This window comes from Vombatus ursinus, unplaced genomic scaffold (genome assembly GCF_900497805.2).
Source record: "Vombatus ursinus unplaced genomic scaffold, bare-nosed wombat genome assembly UNPS02014812.1, whole genome shotgun sequence".
NCBI classification, from domain to species: domain Eukaryota; kingdom Metazoa; phylum Chordata; class Mammalia; order Diprotodontia; family Vombatidae; genus Vombatus; species Vombatus ursinus.
The window spans coordinates 44,895,312-44,917,855 of record NW_020954590.1 but is presented as its reverse complement, the minus strand read 5'-3'; positions in this window follow the sequence as shown (position 1 = coordinate 44,917,855).

The following is a 22,544-nucleotide window of genomic DNA, read 5'->3' as shown; positions in this document are numbered from 1 at the left end:
CAAAATTAATACAGGATCAGTAGGAACCTTAAGGGTTAGCAGAAATCCTACTGTATATTTAATGAATTTTACAATTAAAAGCTGATTTTCTCCAACCTTTTCCCTAACAAGATACAGGGAACTCATCAGTATGCCTGACATGAACTAAAATGTCTTTGTTTTCTTTTTAAGGATGTACACATAAAGACACCACCCAAATGCAAATTATTTACTTTATTTCAATGCTAAAGAAGTAACATGTATTTTCACATTGTTTTGTAAAAACAAAATGGATGGTATTTTCATGTAAATGAATATCCAACTGGAAATCTGCCCTGTACTCTGTACCCCCATGCATTCAAAACCATTGGTTGTTAATTACTAGAATGATTAATACCAACATTTCTAAAGGGCCTGAGAAGCCCTTTCAAAAAGTTCATTGGGGAGCTTGGGTGAACCAAAGTTTCTGTTTTCTGTTGATGGTCTAGTACTGTTACTGATTCTGCCCTCTAAAAAGATAGCTATGTCTCTGGCAACATCCAGCGTGTCCCACTAGGCTAAAATTCCAGGATTAAGACTAGGCAATAGAGCTGATAACCCAAAAAGAAAATCATAGATTTTATAAATCTTAGGACTGGATTCTGCTTCCTAGAGAGGATGAAAGTCAAAGTTGATAGGGATTTGATGATCCATTTATTTGAACCCCTTCATTTTACAAAGGAGAATATTGAGGCACAGACGGAGAAGTGGCTCACCAAAAGTCATACAGGAATTCAGTAGCAGAGGAAGACCTTTCTCCAAGTTCCTGGAATGCCCTTAATCAAGGCCTAGTCCCCAGGCCAGCCTGGTTTCCAGGTTACTGGGAATCAACATCTGCTTCTGGGCACATTCCTTCTAAGCCCTCAGTCACTGATCTGACATGGCTTCTTTTCTTTAGAAGCACCGAAAGATCAGCAGAAGGTCAAAGGTGTGACCTTCCCCCAGGGCCCATGACACTCATTGCCCAGGGAATGCTCCGTCTCCCAGGGCAGGATTTGCCTTGCTGGAAGAGAAGTGGATGGATTGGTCAATCCAGCTTGTCCCCCTCTTCTGTAAACCCTTTCTAGGCCCTGGCTCCAACCAGAGAAATCCAGTCCCGGAATGGGCTATATAGAAAATTGAAGTTGCGTGCCTATGAACAACTAATTTCACTCCATGACGGTAAGATAAAAATAATGCTGTAAACTATAGCAAAATTTTAAATTACATAAATGAAAAAATGAAAAGACCTAATAAAATATGACTAATACTCAAAATAAATAAAAATTTGAATACAAGGCAGCTAGGGTTATTTTTTTTCAATTGGAAAAGTAAATTAAAAGCCTGAATAAAAATCAAATCAGAACCTCACATATTGTATTCAAATGTCATTTAGGGTCTAACAAAATTTATTACTTTATTATAGTGATGAAGATGGGAGCTAAATCCCAAAAAGGAAAAACCCTGGACTTTCCCACTTGGCCGAATCCCTGGCGTTTGCCTGAGGCTATAATCCCATCAGCTGGCCTTTCATTGTGGCTGCACCCAATCTCTCAATTCTGTTACCTTTAACCTAGCCTAGCCCCCCTTATGGCCCCCCCCCCCCCCCCCCGCCATTTCCCACACTTAATCCTAGCTAGGTCCCAGGAGTTCTGTTCACTCCAGTTTACTGACCACACCCATCCAGATCTCCCTAGGCCCCTCCTCCCATCACCCCAAACTACTTGGTCACTCCCAGATCCCTCCCACAGGCTTTCTGTATCTATGGTCCATTTTGTCTCCATTAAGATGCTGGGATTTTTATAATCTAGCCACCGCTCTGATTCTTAAAATCTAACCACTGGTCAGATTCTTATAATCTAGCCAATAGCTTACTAATGTTCAGACTCCCAGTATGATGGATATTCTAATAAACTCTGTCTTTGGCTGAAAGAAGGCTTGGGTCGAATTCTTTCAGGCAGGACCTGAGTGTTGTGATGCTGGGGTCCCAGCACCCCTGAACCCCTAAACCCCATAAATAGGATTTAGAAAATATTTACTTGTCCAGTTTTCCAGTACTTTATAGAAGCTGCTGGTTTCTTGAAACTGAAAATATGCTTTGGGCTAAAGTTAAGAGAATAAGGAGAAACCAAGAGAGGCAGTAATTCAAAGCACATAAATAAATTTAGGAACAAATTTACCATAATACAGGACTGAAAGGTTCTGGAAATTCTATAAAGTTGAGACTATTGCTTTGAATGGCTGCCTTGTCCATTCCAGACCAGTCTTCCAGCATGATAGCTCCATGTTACAGAGTATTCTCAACCACAGAATCTGTCTTGGCCTGTCCCTGGATTTACCTTCAATGGGTCCAAGAGAAGAACATGAAACCAAGGATAGTCCAGAGGACAGTGCAAGAATCCTGCCAGCAAAGAGTAAGGAAACTATATTAGCAGACATAATATCAATGTTCATTTGGAATCACTAGACCTCTTTGAACTTCAGTTTCCTTATCTGTAAAATGAAGATGGTTTACCACATGACCTCTAAGATTTATTTTTGTTCTAAATCTATAATCCTATGGTTCAATGTAAGATGACTGCCAGCACTGTGACTAATACTGGGAAATATTTTAAGTATCTTGATGCAGATTTCAGTAAAAGTGATTTCCTTTTTCTTTTATGTAAAAGCTTTCTCTGATAGCTTGTAGCTGTATACGATCAAGTGGAGAGTTTATGCCAGCCTTCTGGGCTGTCCAGAGCAGGTTTCCAGGCAGGATCAACTCTCTAAAATGTGCCCTGGGATCTCCAAGGCCAGAGACTCCACTGGTATAAGAGCTACTACATGAGCCCTTTTTTGCAAAATTACCATAACTGAAAGTTGCCTTTGTTGTTGTTATTCAGTCATGTCTAATTCTCTGGGATTCCATTTTTTTGTTTTGTTTTGTTTTTCTGTTTTTTGGTCAAAGATACTGGAGTGGTTTGTCATTTGCTTTTCCAGTTCATTTTACAAATGAGGAACTAAGGCAAATAGTATGTCTTTTAATTCTGACTTCTCAGCTATATGTAATCTATACATAAAAACAGGGAGTAGCAAATTGTCTCAACTTAAGAGGGCCATTCCCTCCCCTGGCCCCCCAAATATAGTAACATATCTACTTTCTTACAAAGTTCTTTGGCATAATTAGCCATTGGTCATGTGAGCACTTCTCATTACATCACTAACCAACACAAACATTTGCACTCTCCACATTAGGCATTAGCCACCTTTGCCATATGTACCATAGGTGACTGTGAATGGTTGGTGTGCCTCCACCCAGTTCTTGTGGAACAAGAGTGCAAGTCACGCAAAGTTTGTCTTTGGTATCTTCTCAAAAAATTGCCTCTTTAGATGACCTCAAATTATCCACCCTAATCCAAATCCCCACCCACCATTGTCAGTGTTCTAAAGTAGATGCTGAAGAAAAGACCAGAAAATATGATGGGCTGGTGTTGTGGCAAGAGAAAAAAGTTAACTGATGGACAACCCAGATGCTCCATACATATAATATAAAAGGAAACTTTAAAATTTTTTTAGTGTCATAGAACCCTGGACAATTTGGTGATGCCTATGGACTCTTTCTCAGAGTAATTTTTTTTAATTGAAAGAATTGCTAAATTTCAGTTGTAGATTAGTGAAAATAAAGGTGTATTTCCCCCTTCCTCCAAGTTCAAAGTCTTCCTGAAATCTATTTGGTGACTGTGAATCTCTGATTTAGAAGAAAGTCCCTCATATATTCTATGATCCAGTGACACTAACTCCTTGTTGTTCCTTGCACAAGATACTCCATCTCTAGACTTTGGGCATTTTCACTGACTCTTCCCTATGCCTGAAATTCTTTCCCTCCTCATCTCCACCTCCTGGCTACCTTCAAGTCTTAGCTAAAATCTCACCTTCTACAAGAAGCTCTCATTGATCTCACAACACTAGTGCCTACCCTCTGCTGACTATTCCCAATTTATTCTGTATATATCCTATTTGTACATAGTTGTCTTCATGCTGTCTCCCCTATGAGACTGCGTGCTGCTTGAAAGCAAGGATTATTTGCTTTTCTTTGTATGCCCATTGACCAGCACAATATCTGACACTTTGTAGGTGTTTAATAAATGATTATTGACTGATTGATTCAACAAAAGGAGATGGCATGAAATCTGCATCATTGGTAGAAATACCCACGTCAATAAGAACACAGACCCACTGAAGTGTTAAAGCGACTTTTCGATGCAATCGTCGAATTTGTATTGTGATTATTGAGAATTGATCATAAAAGTACTTTCAAATCTCTGTTGTAAGAGAAGTTAACAACTAAACTTTGATTGCATTGTTTTTATTGTCTGCTCCATGGTCTTTGCTTCCTCTCCTCCTTCCTCCATCACAGTCTTTGGCAGGTTCTCAATGGTATAAGTATAGCCAGAAGGACTCTCCATGCTGAAGCTTCACGTACTGCTGCCACACCTGCTATGCACTCTGTGAGCAAAATGACTTAGCATTCTGATTGAACAGAAGGTAAGTAATGATTCATGGTGAAATCCCAAATGCTCCCCAAACAGATAACCTTAACAATAGTTTTTAACAATCTATCTATAACCCATGGTGCACTGTTTAATGAATATCTTTTTCATCATTGGAGAATGAATAAGGAATCTTAGATCACTGAATTTCCGAGGGTCTAGGTATGGTGGTGGTCATGGCTACCCTTGTGGAATATGGACATATGGAGTCATAACATGAGGGTCTATGGCTACAGAATGCTGACTTTTCAGGGAGATTTACTCTGTGTGTGTGTGTGCATGTGTGTGTCTTGGGGGATGGATCACTGGCAGTTTGTTCATCCCCTAATACCATTTGTCTTTAAAGGAAATCTGATAGCAGACAATAATTACCTTTCTGAGGAAAACCCCCAACAGACTTTGTTCTAGTACTAAAGAAGAAAAAATAAAGTTTGAAGCATGTCCCTGATCTGGTGTCTGGAGAAGACACCAGAGATGTATCATAGCTGCTGAGTAGCCCTGCAACATCCCACTGGCTTGTTTGCCCATGAAGCTGCAACCAGGAGAGGCACCCCAAGTTCATCCACTGCTCCACAATAGTTACTGCATTAATTAAACATATCTAACTTTATCCAAGCATTATTAATAGCCAGTATGGTTGTGAACGGACATTGAGTCTTATCCTTTCATCTATCAACCTTTAGTTGGTGAGGAAACAGATGCAGGTTCATAATGGGAGGAGACGAATCTAAAAACTGACATCTAAGTTGCGATGTACCTAGCTGTTACTTTGGTAATAATATGTCACATTCGTTTTTCCGCTTTGAAGAAACACTTTTCTAATGGAATGACATTAATAGAGACGACTCAATGAAGAACATGCTGGAGATTAAAAAAAATGGAGTGGCTATAAGGGAGGACAAATGAGCTGTATGGTTAGGCTGGTGAAGAAACAAACACCACTCTCCTAGATGCAAATATCCTGGGTACCACCCACATAGGGGCAAGAATTAAAAGATTGTTGGCAATCAGATGCCCTGAAATCCTGGCGGAGAGAAATAGATTGGTTAATTATAACGGTACCCTTGGTTCTAGATGGCAATTAGTACACAGATAAAAGAGTACCCTTATCTCCTAAGATTGAGAAATTAAAATCTCTTTGTAATATTTTTATTAATAAGAAAAGGAGAAATAATTATTGTCATGTCACATAACTCCAAAATATAAAAATCTAGTCCTAATTTCTCTCCTGAATTCCAGTCCCACATCATTCCCATCATGCTGAACATTTCTACTTGGATCTTCAAATTCAACATGTACAAAGTTTATTGCCTTAACTGTTCAAATGAGAAAACTGAGACACAGAAATTAGATGACGTTCCCAAAGTCTCATATTAGTGGGAGTCCCAGCTAGGAACAGAACCCAGGTTCTCTGACTCTAGTTCCAGTACTCTTTCTATTATAACTCACTGTGGCAGGTGATTAATAAATGTTTGTTAAATTGAATTGCAATCCATAGAGTAAATAACATCTCTATTTAATTATATTTCCTCTATCTTTTTTTTTTTGATGAAACAGTAGGGGATTTTGTTCTGTAAATTTCAAGACATTCTAAAAGAATGGGTACTTTACGATTTTTCCATTAAGTTCACTCTAAATATCTTACATCTTATTTAATACTTTATTCTGTTCTGTAATGTCTTCCTTATTTTTTTGTTAGAATAACAACACTGATAATTATAATATTGTTATAGTTACTATATAAATGAATATTATATAATATATTAATTATACTATCAGTAATAACTATTACTAATGTAAATAAAACTATTAACTATACAGTTGATGTAATTATAAATTAAAACAAATTAATGTAATCATACTATTGATATAGTAATTAATAATGAATCATTACTAATACATAATGATACTGTTAATAGAATATATGCTATATAATATTAATTTTTTAGTTTTTTATTCTTTCAATTATGAACTTCTCTGTTGATTTAAAGTTTACCTTGGTGAAAGGTAAAATTTACCTTGTTTATGATAACAAAAAGTGGGAGCAACATCAAAGAAAGTCTAATTGGAACCAGAAAGCATTAGAGGATATAAACAAGGATACTATTATGCTAATTAATTAATTCAACTGTGTAATTCTGCCTCTGCACTCTCTCTTTCTGCTTGTTCCTCTCTGTTCCTAATGCTACCAAATGATTACATTAGTCTTGAAGAGCTCTTCCTGTCTCTATTCTGTTCCTTCTCTAATTTCTCTGCTATTCTGTTGCCAGACTCATGTCTTGTGTGTAGATCTGTTCATGCCTCTCTACAAATCAAAATTTCATTGGTTCTCTATTATTATTGATTCTTCAGGGCTTAGCACAGTGCCTGACACATAAAATGTGCTTAATAAATGTTTATTGAATTGTATTTTTTTATTTTTTTATTGTACTGTTTATTGAATTACTACCTACAAAGGAGAGTCCCAACTCCTTTGCTCAATTTTCAAGGACCTTCATAATATGATATCACCTAACATCTCCAGACTAATGCCATATTATTCCCCTTCATATAACGTACACTCCAGCCTCCTCTTTGCTCCTCAAACATGCTCAGTTCTTTCTTGCTCTATTGTACTGTTTCCTTGGTTGGGATGCCTCCCTTTCTCTCTTTACACTTTGATTTACATCTTCAAACACTTACTAGCCGTGTGACCCTGGACAAGTCGCTTAACTTTTGTCTGCCTCAATTTCATCATTTATAAAATGAGGATAATGGTACCTCCTTCCCAGAGTTATTGTAAGGATTAAGTAAGATGATATTCACTTTAAGTGCTATGCAAATGTAATTATTATCATCTCATTATTGCTATTGCTAATAAAAATAATAATTATTCTTCCACTATATCATTCTGTTTCTCAATTACAAATGTCTAACAAATTAAATTAGATTGTATGGTCAATATATTATGTGAATTACATTTCAATTCTTCAAGGATCTGAGCTTTCATCAGTGTGACTAGTCCCTCCACTGATGTAGACTGAAACCCTTCTATGCCTTGATATATGATCTTCATGAGTTTCTATGATGGAAAATACTCATCCCATGGTGGCCAGCCTTTTAAGAAGTATCCTCTCCCAACTGACCTATACTGGTCCTTGGAGAACAGCATGCAGATTGTCATTCAGCCATTACTCAAAGTCTTTTGAGCTCGTTAGAACTTGCTAGTGGGGCAGCTAGTTGTTGAAGTAAATAGAGTGCCAAGCCTGGTGTCAGGAAAAGTCATCTTTGTGAGTTCAAATCTGACCTCAGACACTTATTAGGTGTGTGTGACCCTGGACAAGTCACTTAACCCCGTTTGCCTCAGTTTTCTCATATGTAAAATGAATTGGAGAAGGAAATGGCAAACCATTCCAGTATCTTTGCCAAGAAAACCCCAAATAGGGTCACAAAGAGTTGGACACAACTGAAAAATGACAAAACAACAACAAGAAGAACCTGCCAGTGCTTTGATTCTATTGTCCTTTAAGGCATAATTAGTCAGCAAGTATTGATTAAGTGCTTAGTATGTGCCAGGGGCACTGGAGTGATTAACAGAGGCTGTTTATCAAAAATCCTAGAATAAGTGGGTTAGAAAGAATGTTAGTAGGCATCTGGATAACCTCCTTATATTAAAGATGAGGGGGTTAAGAGCAAGACTATACAGTGAGTTAGTAGAAAGCTCATACAATTTTTCCAGTAAGTATTCACTGTATACTTAAGGAATGGGGGTTCAAAAAAATATCACTCACTGTTCTGCCCAACACTATTTCTTTTGCCACTATTTCCCTTTGCTGTGATAAATTTTCAACAAATATTAGTTGCCCGCTGTATGCGAAGTATGAAAGGCACCATGATGTGAATAAAAAACTATCCTTGGACTCAGGAAGACCTAGGTTCAAGTACACTTTTGATACTTACTGAGCATATTTTCCTAAGTAAGTCATTTAAGATCTGAGTGGCCCCAGGCAATTCTCTAAGACTGTAAGTTGCAGATTGGTTACTAATCAGCATTGGTGAAAGATGCTTTCACTACTCTGGGAATTCCATATAAAAAAAAAAATCACAAATTTGAAACACAGACATCTCCCTGCCCCGTTAAAAAAAAAAAACAACCAAGGTATTCTACCATATCTCTACCATATTTACAAAAACATGGAGAACATATAGTTCCTGCTATTCAGGAGCTTTACAATCTAAATGTAAGTTATATTATATATATATCATTATTTTTTATAAAACTTCATTTTAAAAATATTTCTCACCATGACTATTAGAACTTAAAGTATATACTTGTGGAATTGCAGGAAATTACAGGTAAAGTTAAGTAATTTGAAATCCTAAATACTCAATTAAATATTCTCAAATTAAATTACTTAGATACTATATTTAATAAGCTTACACACACACACACACACACACACACACACACAAATCATTTCATTTGTCCAGTGTATACAAATAATAATTTTGAATTTAAATTTGACTAGACCCATGACCTCATTGGTTTGGAGAGCTCGTCGCAGGAAATTTTCAATAGACTACTGCAGGTCAGTACCTGCTCTGTAACTTACTATCTTAGAGAGCTCCATAGATTCAGTGACTTTGTCAGGGTCATGAGGGGCAGGGTTTGAACCCGTCTTCTTGATTTTGAAACTAGCTCTTTATCCACACATCACACTGTGTCTCAGTATCTGTCACTAATAATCATGAATATATGTTTATTTATCTGCTGACCCCCCCCCACACAATAATAATCATACTACATTAAAAAAGAAGAACTCTATGAAGCTTTGATTTCAGAGCCTGACTGTACTTCCTATCCATATCAAGTCACGGTAAAGTCGTAAAGAATCCAAATCGATACATTTTATAAGGTTCTAAAAATTTTATCTTTAATTGTTACCTTTTTCAAATAATGTCATTGTCTATCCCTATTTGCAATCACTAGTTTTTGTAAATAAAGATGATTCAAAGGTAGATATAGATGCTTATTTGGTAGATTGGCCTGTAGACTTTAGTATTTCTAAATATTAAAAACTCAAAGTCTGACCCTTATTCAACAACACACAACAAAGTCCTTCAATCGAGGCCTTTCAGAGCCTTTGGGGAAACATAGTGCCTGTACTCATGGAAATGAGAGTCACTTCTCGGGTCTGTCTGGAGTAAGATTATGCATAGTTTCACTCTAATACCTCTCTTGAGTATAGATGTCACCTTACTGCTATGCCTTTCAGATATGGCACTAAGGTACCTGCTAGGCAATATATGAAGGGAGTTAAAAAAAAAAAAAGAAACAGATAACAGTATGAACTTTTATAAATTTTAAAAATTGTCTTTTTTCAAGGCAAATTTACCTTTTGTTTTCATATAGCAAAAACATTAACTGCTCATATGTACACAATTTTTATACTTAGAAACATAATTTTCCCTCTCACATATTCCCTGAACCCCATTTCTGAGACATGAATAGATGCCATTTTTATAGGAGCTAATTAATGCCTGAAGTTAGGGGAAAGTGATTAGGTCTTTTATTAATACTCCCCTCAGATGCCTTTACTGAGTATTAAGAGGCTCTCCTGGGGAAAATTAATGCTCTAAGTTGTGGATTAAGCTTTCTTACAGGCAGTCCTCTGGGGTTCACTACTGTCAGCAGAGGAGTACAAGTCATTTACTCATATAACTCCCTCTTTCACTGTTATAAGTGACATGTCTGCAAAAATCAAGAGAAAATATGAGCTGATATGGAAATTGGAGGGAAGAGGTCCAGTTCAGTGGCAAGAGTAAAGACAGAAAATCATGACACAGTTTTCCCCATGCTCAGATCTATCACTGCTGGAGTCACAGCCATTCATTCAGTTATTCAGCATGAATTTATTAAATGCTAAGTGGCTGAGTAGATAGATATCAGACCAGGAGTCAGGAAGACTTGAGTTTAAATCTACCTCAGACATTTACTAGCTGTGTGACCCTGGGCAAGTCATTTAACCTCTGCCTTTTTCAGTTTCCTCATCGTAAAATGGGGATAACAATAGCACTTACTTTCCAGGATTGTTTTGAAGATCAAATGAGATAATATTTGTAAAGTGCTTAGAACAGTACCCGGCACATAGTAGGTGCTTAATCGTGCTTATTCACTCTCTTTCCCTTGTTCCCGCTTACTCTGTACGAGGCACTGTGCTAAGCTCTATGGATACAAAAAAAGGCAAAGACATGGTCCCTATTCTCATATACGTATTACATACAAATATGTGTGTATATATGTTGAAGGTAATCTGAAATGAAAAAGCATTAGTAACTAGGAGACTGGAGAAGGGTTCTGTTAGTAGGTAGGACATGAGTTAAAGCTTCAAGAAATACAAGGAAAACAAATAATTTAGGGGACAGAGCATTGCAGGCATTCGAGGTCAGGCAATGCAAAGGCACAGAGATGGCAGATAAAAGTATCATGATTAAGGATCTGCAAGTAGGTCAGTATAGCTGAATTATGGTGAACATAGGAAGAAGGTGCAAAAAGACTGGAAAAGTAGAGAAGAGCCAGGTTAAATGCCAAATGATTTTATATTTGATCCTGGAAATACTAGGGAAGCACTGCAAAGTACTGAGTAGGAGGTGGCATGGTCAAATCTATGCTTTAGGGAAACCACCTTGTTGACTGAGTGGAAGTTGGAGTAGAATGGGAAGAGACAGATGCAGTGAAACCTGCAGGCAAGAGGTAATGAGAACCTAAATTAGGGTTGTGGCTGTATAAGTGGAGAGAAGGGATATATCCAAGAGATATTGTAAAGGCAGAAATGACAGCACTTGGCCACAATCTGGATATGTGGGGTGAGTGCAAGTGAGGAGTCAGGGAGAACATGGGTTAAAAACAGGATAGTGAATGGGGATGATATTGTGGAAAATTTGCTGAAGAAGTCAGGGATGACTGAGATCAAAGGCACATGTAGACAAGTCTATATTGGAAAAAGGACCGCATCATCTGAGAGTGGAGGGAAGAAGAGATAGTGGAGGAATATGTCTGAATGATGTGAGATGAGAAGAAAATGAGAAGAGAGAGCTCTCAGCTAATGGTCTCAATTGGGGGGGTCAAGCATGGAGCAAAATCCTAATCTGAGAAGGTGGGGGGACGAAGTGCTGTAGGAGGCTTGATAAGAGATGAGAAAGTCTGGAAAAGTGTGGGATTATGCATAAATCAGGAAGGAAAAGAATATTTGCTTGGTGGCAATGAGGGCCCAGTTGACACTAGTTGAGTTGGTTTGCCAACATGTTTGAGATGGGGAAAGGAGGAGAGTGCACCCTGTGTAGGGGAAATGGCCTGAGGAAGAACTGAGGGTTTCAGGATATAGAAGTTAAAATGAAGATGAATAACGGGTTTAGAGATCATAAGGCATAAGGAAAGATGGAATGATAAAAGATTATGATCAGATAAAATAATTTCAGATTCTATGAACATAGAAGTGGAATACTTGTGGGAGATGACAGTATTAAAGCTGTGATCATCTTGGTGAGTAGTTGGTATGAAATAGAGGAAAAGATGATGGGAATTGAATGATTGAGGGACTGGGAATTGGATTCTTTGAAGGAATATACTTCCCTAGTATAACTGTGGGAAAGGGGGAAAGAGAAAAAAAATTGTGCACCAAATACTGAACTCTCTGAAGAAGGAAGGAGAATGTTTTGGGGATCTGGGTTAGGTGACAAGTTTGGATAGTCTGAACATCAAAGGAGTAGTGACTGCTTAGTGAAGGGTTGAGGAAAGGTCTGGAAGCGGCACTGGCTAACAAGAATTATCCCAGGGGGCAGCTAGATTGCTCAGTGGATAGAGCACCGGCTCTGGAGTCAGGAGGACTTGAGTTCAAAGTTGGCCTCAGACACATAAAAACTCATTAGCTGTGTGACTCCGGGCAAGTCACTTAACCCTATTTGCCTCACTAAAAAAGACAAAACAAAACAAAGAATTATCCCAATGCCCCTTCATAACCAATGAATTGTGGGGTATAGGAAAAAGTATAGCTAGTTCAGGATGGGATCGTAAGGGAAGTGAGGGAGGGAGTCTGGGTTCAGTGAGGGACAGAAAATGGAAGGAAGTGAGAGTTTTAAGATAAAAGTAAGTTTTTTAATTGTGGAACAAGCATTGCAGAAGGAATGGTGGAAGGGGCAGGCAGATCTGTAGTTGGACATTGTGGGGCAAAGATGGATTGGGGTAAAAAGACATGAGGGAGGGGTGATATCAAGATGGGGAAGGGAATTTGTAAATCAGCAGCCTGGTTTCAGAATTTTGGGGATGGGGAGAGGCAAGGGTATGCTAACTATTGAGCAGTGGTCCAGGAAGAAGATAAGGGATTTGGAGAGAAATTTACAGAGAGAAGCAAGAGTTTCAACTATTTGAGATTCTTTGAATATTAGCCTCCTGGCAGATAGAGATGTAGTATTTTATAAGACCCAAGAAGGCTTACCTCTTAGCAGGCAGGAATTAGAAAAGAGGTATGGGAGACTCATCAGGATACTAGCTGTGGGGGTGCTTGTTTGTCCTGGAGAAGGCACTGGAAGCAGAAGGTCTTATCTGTGGGGCAGCCCTTCCTGGGAAAAGGTCCCTTTGGGGTGGGAGGTGGGCAGTGACCCCAAGTGTTGCACTGAAAGCTCTGGAAGTCTGGAGGAGCAATAGGAGTGTTCCCCTATCCCTGACATCATTTTTCTCTGTGCCTAACTCAGGGCCTAAATGGGAAGAGGCTGGCAGGAGTGCCCCTCGTGTCGCCCTCGGCCCGTGGAAGGCCTGGTGCTGGATCACAGGTCAGAGAATTTGGAGCTAGAAGGGATTTTGGAGATCATCTAGTCTACCTCCTGCATTTGATGATGAAACTAAGGTTTACTGAGGATATGTCCAAGGTCATACAACTAAAAAGGAAAAGGGCTAGAATTGCAGGGTCACCTTTAGACAAAATATCAGATCAACAGTTTGATTTCAGAACCTTTCTGTAACTTTCCCATTTGTACCCCTATTTCTTTTCTAAAATCTCCTGCCCTAGATCTCTCATTATGGCCTAACGATGCTCCAAATTACTGCTTCTTCTTTCCTCTCTTTCATTCACCAAAACTCCTGCTATTTTGGTGTTGTGAACTAAGCAAGTTGACAAAGAAAAACATCTGATAAATTGATACACATTAGGTATGAGTGACCTCAAGCAGCGGTATTTGCATCTGAAATTCTTGTTAACCAGAAGGGTAAAATCTCATAATAGAATTATAGGCAGTGTGACAGCCTGATAGGACCAATATTTCTGAAGGTTGGCACCTCCTCATGTCCCTCACATCTCATCATGCAAGCAAATGCCAACACTGTCTCTTAGTTTTCTATCTGAAGTTGTGATAAAATATTCCTTTATCCACTTCCAACAGATAAAAATAATTCATAACTCCAGAAAATTCTTTTACTAAAGATCCTATGAAGTATATGTAAAGTTCTTTGATTTCTTCTAAGAAATGCAGCTTAACAGAGTCTAAGGCATTAACAGAAACTGGGACTGGGAAAGGACTCTTGCAGAAGGTAAGATGTGAGTTTTGATTTGAAGGAAGCCAGGGAAACCAGGAGGCAGAGGTAAGGAGCCAAGGCATTCTAGGCACGGCAGGGTAAGCTGGGGAAAAAGTGCGAAGTCAGAAGATGGAGTGTCTTGTGCAGGGAGCAGCAAGAAGGCTGATGAATCAGAATCCCAGAGTATATGAGGGGAGTAAAATATAAGAAGACTGGAAAGGTAGGAAGGGGCCAAGTTTTCAGAGGCCTTCAAAAGCCAGATAGGGTTTTATATTTGATCTAGGAGGTCAAAGGGAACCACTGGAGTTCATTGAATAAGGGGTGATTAGGTTACACCTGTACTTTAGAAAAATCACTTTGGCAGCTGAGTAGAGGGTGGACTGGAGTGGGAAGAGATTTGAGCCATTGAGACCAGTCATCAGCCTACTATAATAGGCCAGGAGTGAGGCAATGAGATGATGCCCTGGGGTGGTGCTTATGTGAGTGGTAGGAAGAGGTATACAAGGGATGTTGTGAAGGTAGAAATGATAATACTTGGCAACAGACTGGATCTATGTGGGGATTAGGAGTAAGGTGTTGAAGATGACATAGAGGCTATAGCCTGAGTAACTGGGAGGATGATGGTGATCTTGACAATAATAGGGAAATTCTGAAGAGGAAAGGTTTTTGGGGAAAATCACGAGTTCTATTTTGGTCATGTTGCATTTGAGACGTCTGTAGGATATCCAGTTTTAGAGGCCGAAGAGGCAGCTGGTGATATGAGACTGGGACTTGACTAGACAGAGAGACATGAAACTCCTATACATAAAGAGCCTCATTGAGCCCATGTGAGCTGATAAGTTGACTCAGTGAGATAATATATAGAGAAGAGGGTCCAGGAGAGACCCTTGCTTGATACCCACGCTTATAAAGTATGTCCTAGCAGAAGTTAAGCAGAGGATATTGAGGAGGAGTGGTCAGATAAGTAGGGAAAGAACCAGGTGAGATCAGTGTCCCAAGAAACTTAGAGGAGTGTGACAAAGGAAAAGCCTGAGAGGCAGAGTTTCTATGTAATTAATGATCAGCGTATTAATTAGGCTAGCAAATAATCAATAAATTGATCGTCACTGGTTTCTCTCTGTAACCAAAGACAAAATCACAGAGATCCCTGAATGCTTAAGCACCATTGGAAAAGAAAGTGGCCCTGATAGGTGAAAATCAACCCTGATTGGTGAACAATTAATGAAAGGGTGGGGCATTTTAATGAGGAGGCAGGCTAAAAGTCTTTGGTTCCTCCTGTTGAGAACTTGACTTGATCATGAGATTCAGATGCCTCTAGCAATCTGGACAAAGGAATCCAAATCTACCCAGACCATTTTGGTTGGTTTTCTTCTTCATAAGCTGGGTCACTCTAAATTCTAATGGAGGCTTCCTAGAACAGGAGTTTATTTCTGAAGGACAGGAATTCACTTAGATTAGATTCTGTTCGCAAGATCTTCTAGTTGGGTGGGGTCCTGCCCAAGATCGTAGAGCATGTACCCAGAGGATTTGGGCAATCTCAGGTATCAGCAATGTCCTTCAGAGACTAACTGAATGACCTGCAAGGGTTGGTCTCTGAATGAAGATATGGAAAGGAAAAATCTCAATCCTAATTGGTTATTGGTTATTAATATAATAAAAATAAACATTAATATAATAATTAATATATAATTATAATTAAAATACTATATTATATAATATATTATACATAATATATTATCAATTATAATCATAAATAAAAATATATAAATGATTAATTTAATAATTAATAAGCATTAATATAATAAAAATAACAATTTCTCTCAGGAGAGAGTATGCAGGTAAAGAGGTTGGCCAATAATGTCAAAGGCTGGAGAGAAGAAAATGGTACTATTTTGCTGACTCAGCCCTATGACCATGGGCAAATCAGTTAACCCTGTAAACTTCAGTTTCCTCATCTGTAAAATGGGGATAATAACACTCTACCCACCTTGTAGACTTGTTATGATGAAAACACTTTATTAATCTTAAAGTATTATATCAATCAATCAATAATCTTTTTATTAAACACTTACTACATGCCAGGAGCCATGCTAAGTTCTGGGGATAGAAAGAAAAAGCAACAAGAACACCAGCCCTCAAGTAGCTTACATTATGATGGGGAAGTCAACATGTTTCTAAGAAATACATACACGATACATACTGAATAGACAGAAGGGAAGGTACTATACTAGAAAATGCCTTCCACAGAATGTGGCATTAGAGCTGAGACTTGAAGGAAGCTATGGCTTCTAAGTGGAGGTAGGGACAGAGCCCTTTGGAGGCATGGGGGATAGCCAGCGTAAAGGCAGGGAAATGGGATGTGGACTGTCATGTATGAGGGACAGCAAGCAGACTAGCACGGTGGAAACACAGGTTGGGGGAGGGGAGTAATATGCAAGAAGCCTGAAAAAATAGGAAAGGGACAGGATATAGCTGTGAGTTATTACTATTATTCCTTTGTTGCTGCAGTAATAAGTAAATGTGATTGCTTGTGTTTGGCCTCCACTTAAGATTTTATTTGAACTTCTGGCAAGATGTTACATTAATATTAAATAGAAGGTAAACTCAAACTGAAATAAATACACATTAAGGGAATTGTTATTAAATCAGTGTTGGTCTGGGTGCACATACAGTGGAATAGGAAGTGCTGTTTCAAATTTTCAAACTGCAAATGAGTCATTCTGCAACTGTGATCTCAGGTATCATATTGCTTCTTAGGACTGAAACTTTTCTATGTTAAAATGAAGATGCTGTGCTCTTTCCCTGTCTCTAAGGCTTTCAGGGAGAAACATTCATTTGAAATGCTTTAAAATTCTTAGAAGGAAAAGTAATCTTTGAGGGTTTTTTTAGTGGGAAACCCACAAAACAGAATACTCCCTGACAGCACAAAAGGCCATGTATTTTCAGTTCTGCTATTTTCATATTGCCTGTGCATCCTTTGATTTTCCCGTGACTCTTGCATGAACAATGAAGCAGGCTTCAAAGTATACCCACATTTATACCGACATATGAGTTTTCAAATGTCTGTCTGCTTTACCAACATAGAGCAGACTAGGAAAGTTTTATGACCTCAAAGGTCTTCTTTGTTATTATTTCCTAGCTAGGATGAAAGCCTGTATTCAAGAATGCATTATGCAGCATGGGGTAGGTAAAAAGAGAAGTTTCAGCGGGCCTGGAAGAATCCATATAAATGAATTCCTTGAAACCATCCCTAGATATATGCAGAAGGCAGAAAAATACAGTAAAAAGAGCCCAGACTCCATTTGGAGCCACAGAGCCTCAGAGATTTGAGATGTGCTCAAATCACAATTTTGCTACTCAGACAAATAGCCTAGCCTCTCTTGTCCTCAGGTTTCTCACATGTCAAATATAGCGGTTGAATAAGATGACCTCTAAGGTCCATTTGCATCCAGGGGTCCGAAGGTTCATTGCTTCAGGAAGTAGTGCATATACCTACTACAATGCACATCTATCAAAGCTTGCAAATGGTGAAAATGGCTCTGTAACTGATGGAATGAAGTTTAGAACATGTTTACCAAACCCAGACATAAAAACAAACCTCAGTATTGTTTTCCAGCTATAGATGGGTGAGAATAAATGCCACATTGCTAATATATTGTTTTTTCAATATTAATCAGAGCCTAATATTTTAAAGAACAGATCATAATTTTTGCAAATGACTCATCCTCAAGTAGAGGTGAAACACATTTGAAGATGGTTTAATTTGTATCAGCACACAGAGGCTGTGTTCTGTTTATTTATCCAGGCTGAATGATTAACTAATGAACAAGTACTGTTGCTTAATCTAACACTAAATATACAGTATGAGATAGAGGAAAGACCTTTGAATTTTGTAGTCAGAAAACCTGAGTTCAAGTGTTGACTCTTACTTTGCTACCTGTGTAACCTTGGCTGGGCCATTTATCTTCTGTGGACTTGTTTTTCAGTCATTTCAGTCATGCCTGACTATTCGTGATTCTATTTGGGGTTTTCTTGGGCAAAGATACTGGAGTGGATTGCCCCTTCCTTCTCCATCTCATTTTACAGATGAGGAAACTGAGGCAAACAAGGTTAAGTGACTTGCCCATGGTCACATGGCTAGTAAGTATCTGGAGCCAAATTTGAGCTCAGGTCTTCCTGACTCCAGGCCCAGCACTCTAACCACTTAACCACCTAGCTGCCCCTAAGGTCTGCAGACCTTATTCATCTTTAAAATGAAGTAGTTTTACTAGATGATCTCTGAAGTCCCCTTGAGTTTTCAATTTGTGGGTATATGAATAATAAGAATTAGGAAAGGAAATTAGCATGATGATAAGTAATCTTTGACTGGATTTCTTCTCATAACCAATTTATTATCCCTCTCATAGAGAAGGATGAGATAGAGAACAAAAAGAGATTACAAAAGCCACACAAAACAAGGGGTATAGAGAGGGTGACAGACTAGCTGAGGTCCACAGTTAGTTAATCACATAACTAGGAATTCTCTACGTTCCATTGGACCCCAGAGGAACAAAGAATAGAACTTAGGGAAAGTGAACCTTAAACCATGATCCAAAGCACCAGTGATCATAATAGTTTGGACCTGATCAAAATGTTCGCTGTCATCTGTGGGGCCTTCCTGTCCTGAGGGCTGTATACATGTCAATATAATAAAATTAGATTCTTAAATATTTGCTTTTGAAATATATAGGCATGTGACTGAAAAAATAACAATAATCATTTTTGTAAGTGAAGTCAATTTCACTGGTTAATAGTTATATCTTGGATGTGTATGCATATTAAATGTGAGTTTCTAAATATATAAACATTTATACTAGCATGTGGATTTGTAAATGTATGTATGTTTGCTTTACACAAATTCTTTGAATGCATGAGAAGCCTTCTGCAGGAGAAGCTCTGCATCTGCTAACTTTAGCTTCTCCAAAGCTGATCTATTTTATTGGGCCTAACAATCAAATTAAGCCAAACAGCATGGCTCAACATAGAAAAAAACAGCAACCAGGAACATAAGGGCACTGAAATAACCGGCGCTGATCTGGCAAACACCCAAGGTATCCCTCATAGCAACAGAGCTGATGGCATAGCAACAGCCACCACACTGCCACAGAAAAATTAGGAAAAAATATTCTGAGAGAAAAGCAGATTCTACATTAAAGTCAAATATGACATTTATCCTCAATAAAAGAAACTCTGGAAGCACATGTGTTAAATTATACTATTCCTTGGCATAGCTTAATAAAATTACTTTCCATTACAGCTCTCAAATTCAATTCCTTTTAAACTAAAATGTTGCAAGGTGTTCTCTACCAAATAGTGGCATTTCTTAAAAAGACTAAAAAATACAATTCTGTTCCTTGTGAAAGAGAGGCAGGGAGGAAGAGAGAGAGAGAGAGAGAGAGAGAGAGAGAGAGAGAGAGAGAGAGAATTTATTTTTATTTTTGGACTAGCTCTGTGATTTCATTGATACAAGGAATTTCCAGTGTGGATATTCCCTTTGCTCATTCAGGTTATCACTTACTCTGCAACATAGTGTCTTAGAGAACTTCATGAGACATTGAGGGTTAAAGTTAAATTACTTGTAAAGATATGTCACTAGTGGGAATTGAATTCAGGTCTTCCTGAATTCAAGGCTGGCCCTCTCTATCTCTTACAGCACAAATGGCAGGCCTGTGAGAGGCCAAACCATCAGCCAAAACTAGATGAAAGTACACTTTGGAAATGTTTAGTAAAATACACAAAATGCAACATAGATAATATTAATTTGTGGTTTTCTAAGTCAACATTCAACCTCTAGGGACTTGTTTCTTTTTGACACCACTGCCCTACATCACAGAGCCTTCCCTTTATTTTGTTAATATAAGAAAAGAAGAGATTCCACAATTATGCCTTGAAAGATAATAAAGCAAATGTAACAGAAATTGTATCATCAAACCTTATGTATTCTGTGGTTCAGAACTCCCTAATGATCCTGGGTTCACAAATAGCCTCTTAGAGGGAGAAGATTTATTCAGCATTGTGTCTTTTGCAGAAGTAAGAGTATTCCCAAGAAAGACTCACCCTGTAGCTAAAGGAATGAAGCCAGGCTTTGGGGGAAGGAGGTGAAGCTCTGCATCTTGCCAATGTTACAGTGACTCATTCAGTGCAGGTCTTTGAGAAGGGAAGTGTGTCTTTGGTAGCTCCCAAAGTATGGTTACCTTCTAGGTGGAGGCTAATGGGCAACCTGAGTCCTCTCTTTTCTATTATAGGAGCCAATGCTCCCATGACTCCTTTGAGTCTTGCATATTTTCTACTGGGCGAAATAAAGGATGAACCATACCCAATATGTTTTTAGTATATCCAGGTCCTGTGTGGGAGTTGGAGACCCTATTTGAGGAAACCTACGCAAGAGCTATATATAAGTTTTATATTTAGAGACTTTCCTGGAGAACTGTGGGTTGTTGTCATGTGCCAAAGAAAGAAAATGACCCTCTTTTGGTCAGGGCTTCAGAATCTGACTTAGTCCTTTTCTTCCTCTATACTCTCTCTTGAAAACCTCAGTACCAACCATAGGTCTATCATCTCTATTCAGATACCTCTCAGATCTGGTTATCCAGTTCCTGTCTTTTCCCTGAACTTCTGTCCAGCATTACTGATGACTATTAGACACTTCAAATTTGTCTCAGAGACATTCCAAATTCAACATGTTTTATTGTCTTTCCCACTAGAAGGTAAGCTCCATGCAAGTAGGGATTGTTTCATTTTTTTGCACTTGTATCCCCAGTACTCAGTACAGTTCCTGGTACATAGTAGGTGCTTAATAGTTGTTGATTAATTAATTGCTATGGTATACCTCTTCGACATGTGTTTATCAAACATAGAGTTCTGACTTCTTCCTAAAATATACTGACCAGTCAGACACAGAGAATACCTCAGATAATCATTTTTATTGAGCCAGCAAATTATTCTTGGGCCAATCCACCCGTGTAGAAATATATTATCAGGCCCAGATATCACCAAATGTGACCAGTTTTCCAGTTTCTTTTTACCACCTGCAGGACATTTGTCTACTTGGTTGTTTGTGTGGGCAAAAAAGGTCCTAACCTAAGGTCTCCATTTTCCTAGGAAGCAGAGACAAGATTTTGCTGCCGGGCCTGAATGTTCAAGTTCCATAGGATGTCAACTTTAGGGGGTAAATGGTCAATGCTCTGGGCATCTTCTGTTCACAGTTCTATTTAGCATTTCTCTTCAGAAGCTATCTCATTGACTGCTGATGACTAGTAGGTTTAGGTAGAGTTTTTTGGTGTCCTTATTTGAAATATTTTAGAGTTCGGTGAGTTATAAAAATTGGTGTTCAGGCAACAAGATAATCTAGACTAGCACTTCTTAAACTGTGGGTCTGGACCCCATTTGGCAACAGTAAAAGGTTTCTGAATGTGCAATGACCAGAAATTAATTAAAAATCAAATGTCCAATGAATTCGAGGTGTTTCTGGCAGCATTTGCCTGTGTTGCATTGAGTTTCACTGCAACCTTGGTTCTGAACACAAAGCATGAACACTGCACATGCCCTCAGGCTGTGCAATGCCAACTGGCAAAGGGGTTGCCAGTGGAAAAAAAGTTTAAGAAGTCCTGGTATAGACTAGGGGAAAGAAAGGAAACTTATACCCATAGGGTCAAGCACAGGAAATAAGTGATTCTGCAACTGAAACACTAAACAAAGGATCTGGTTACTGGAGGATTGGGATAAAAGGTGGGAACCTAAAACAACTGGGGATAAGATAGAAGGCAGTAACCTAAATTACTGAGGAACTTGGATAAATAACAAGATGTCAAGAAGTGAATAAGGAATCAGAAAGAAGAAGGTTATGTAGTTAATCAGAAGAGAACCAAGACAGCATGATGTCTCTGAAGCCAAGCAAAGAGAGAGTACTGAATATCTGTGGTCCCTTCCTGCAAAATATCTGTGATCTCCAGTGAGAGAGAACCCATTACATCCTGAAACAACTTGTTAAACAACTGAATAAACAATAAATAAGTATTAGAATGATTTCTCAACTATAAAATGAGTGGATTAATGTTGGATTAAATGGCTTCTGAAGTTCCCCTCAACTCTAAATCTTTGACTAGTACACAGGGACTGGGAAGGTATATTCAATTTATACATTATGGAAAGCTATTAATTGTAAGCTAGGGATGTTGAACTTTATATGATAAAATTTTAAGATCCATTCATTTTCATTTATTATAAATAGTTGTAAACTTTTGCCGTATTAAAAATAAACAATGCTCTTTTCAATTCTGTTACATTTAAGTATTATTTTGACTATCTCAATTATTATGCAGTCATTTTTCAGTCATGCCTAGCTCTTCATGACCCCATTTGGGGGGATTGGTTTGTTATGTCCTTCTCCAGCTCATTTTAAAGATGAAGAACTGAGGCAAACAGGGTAAAGT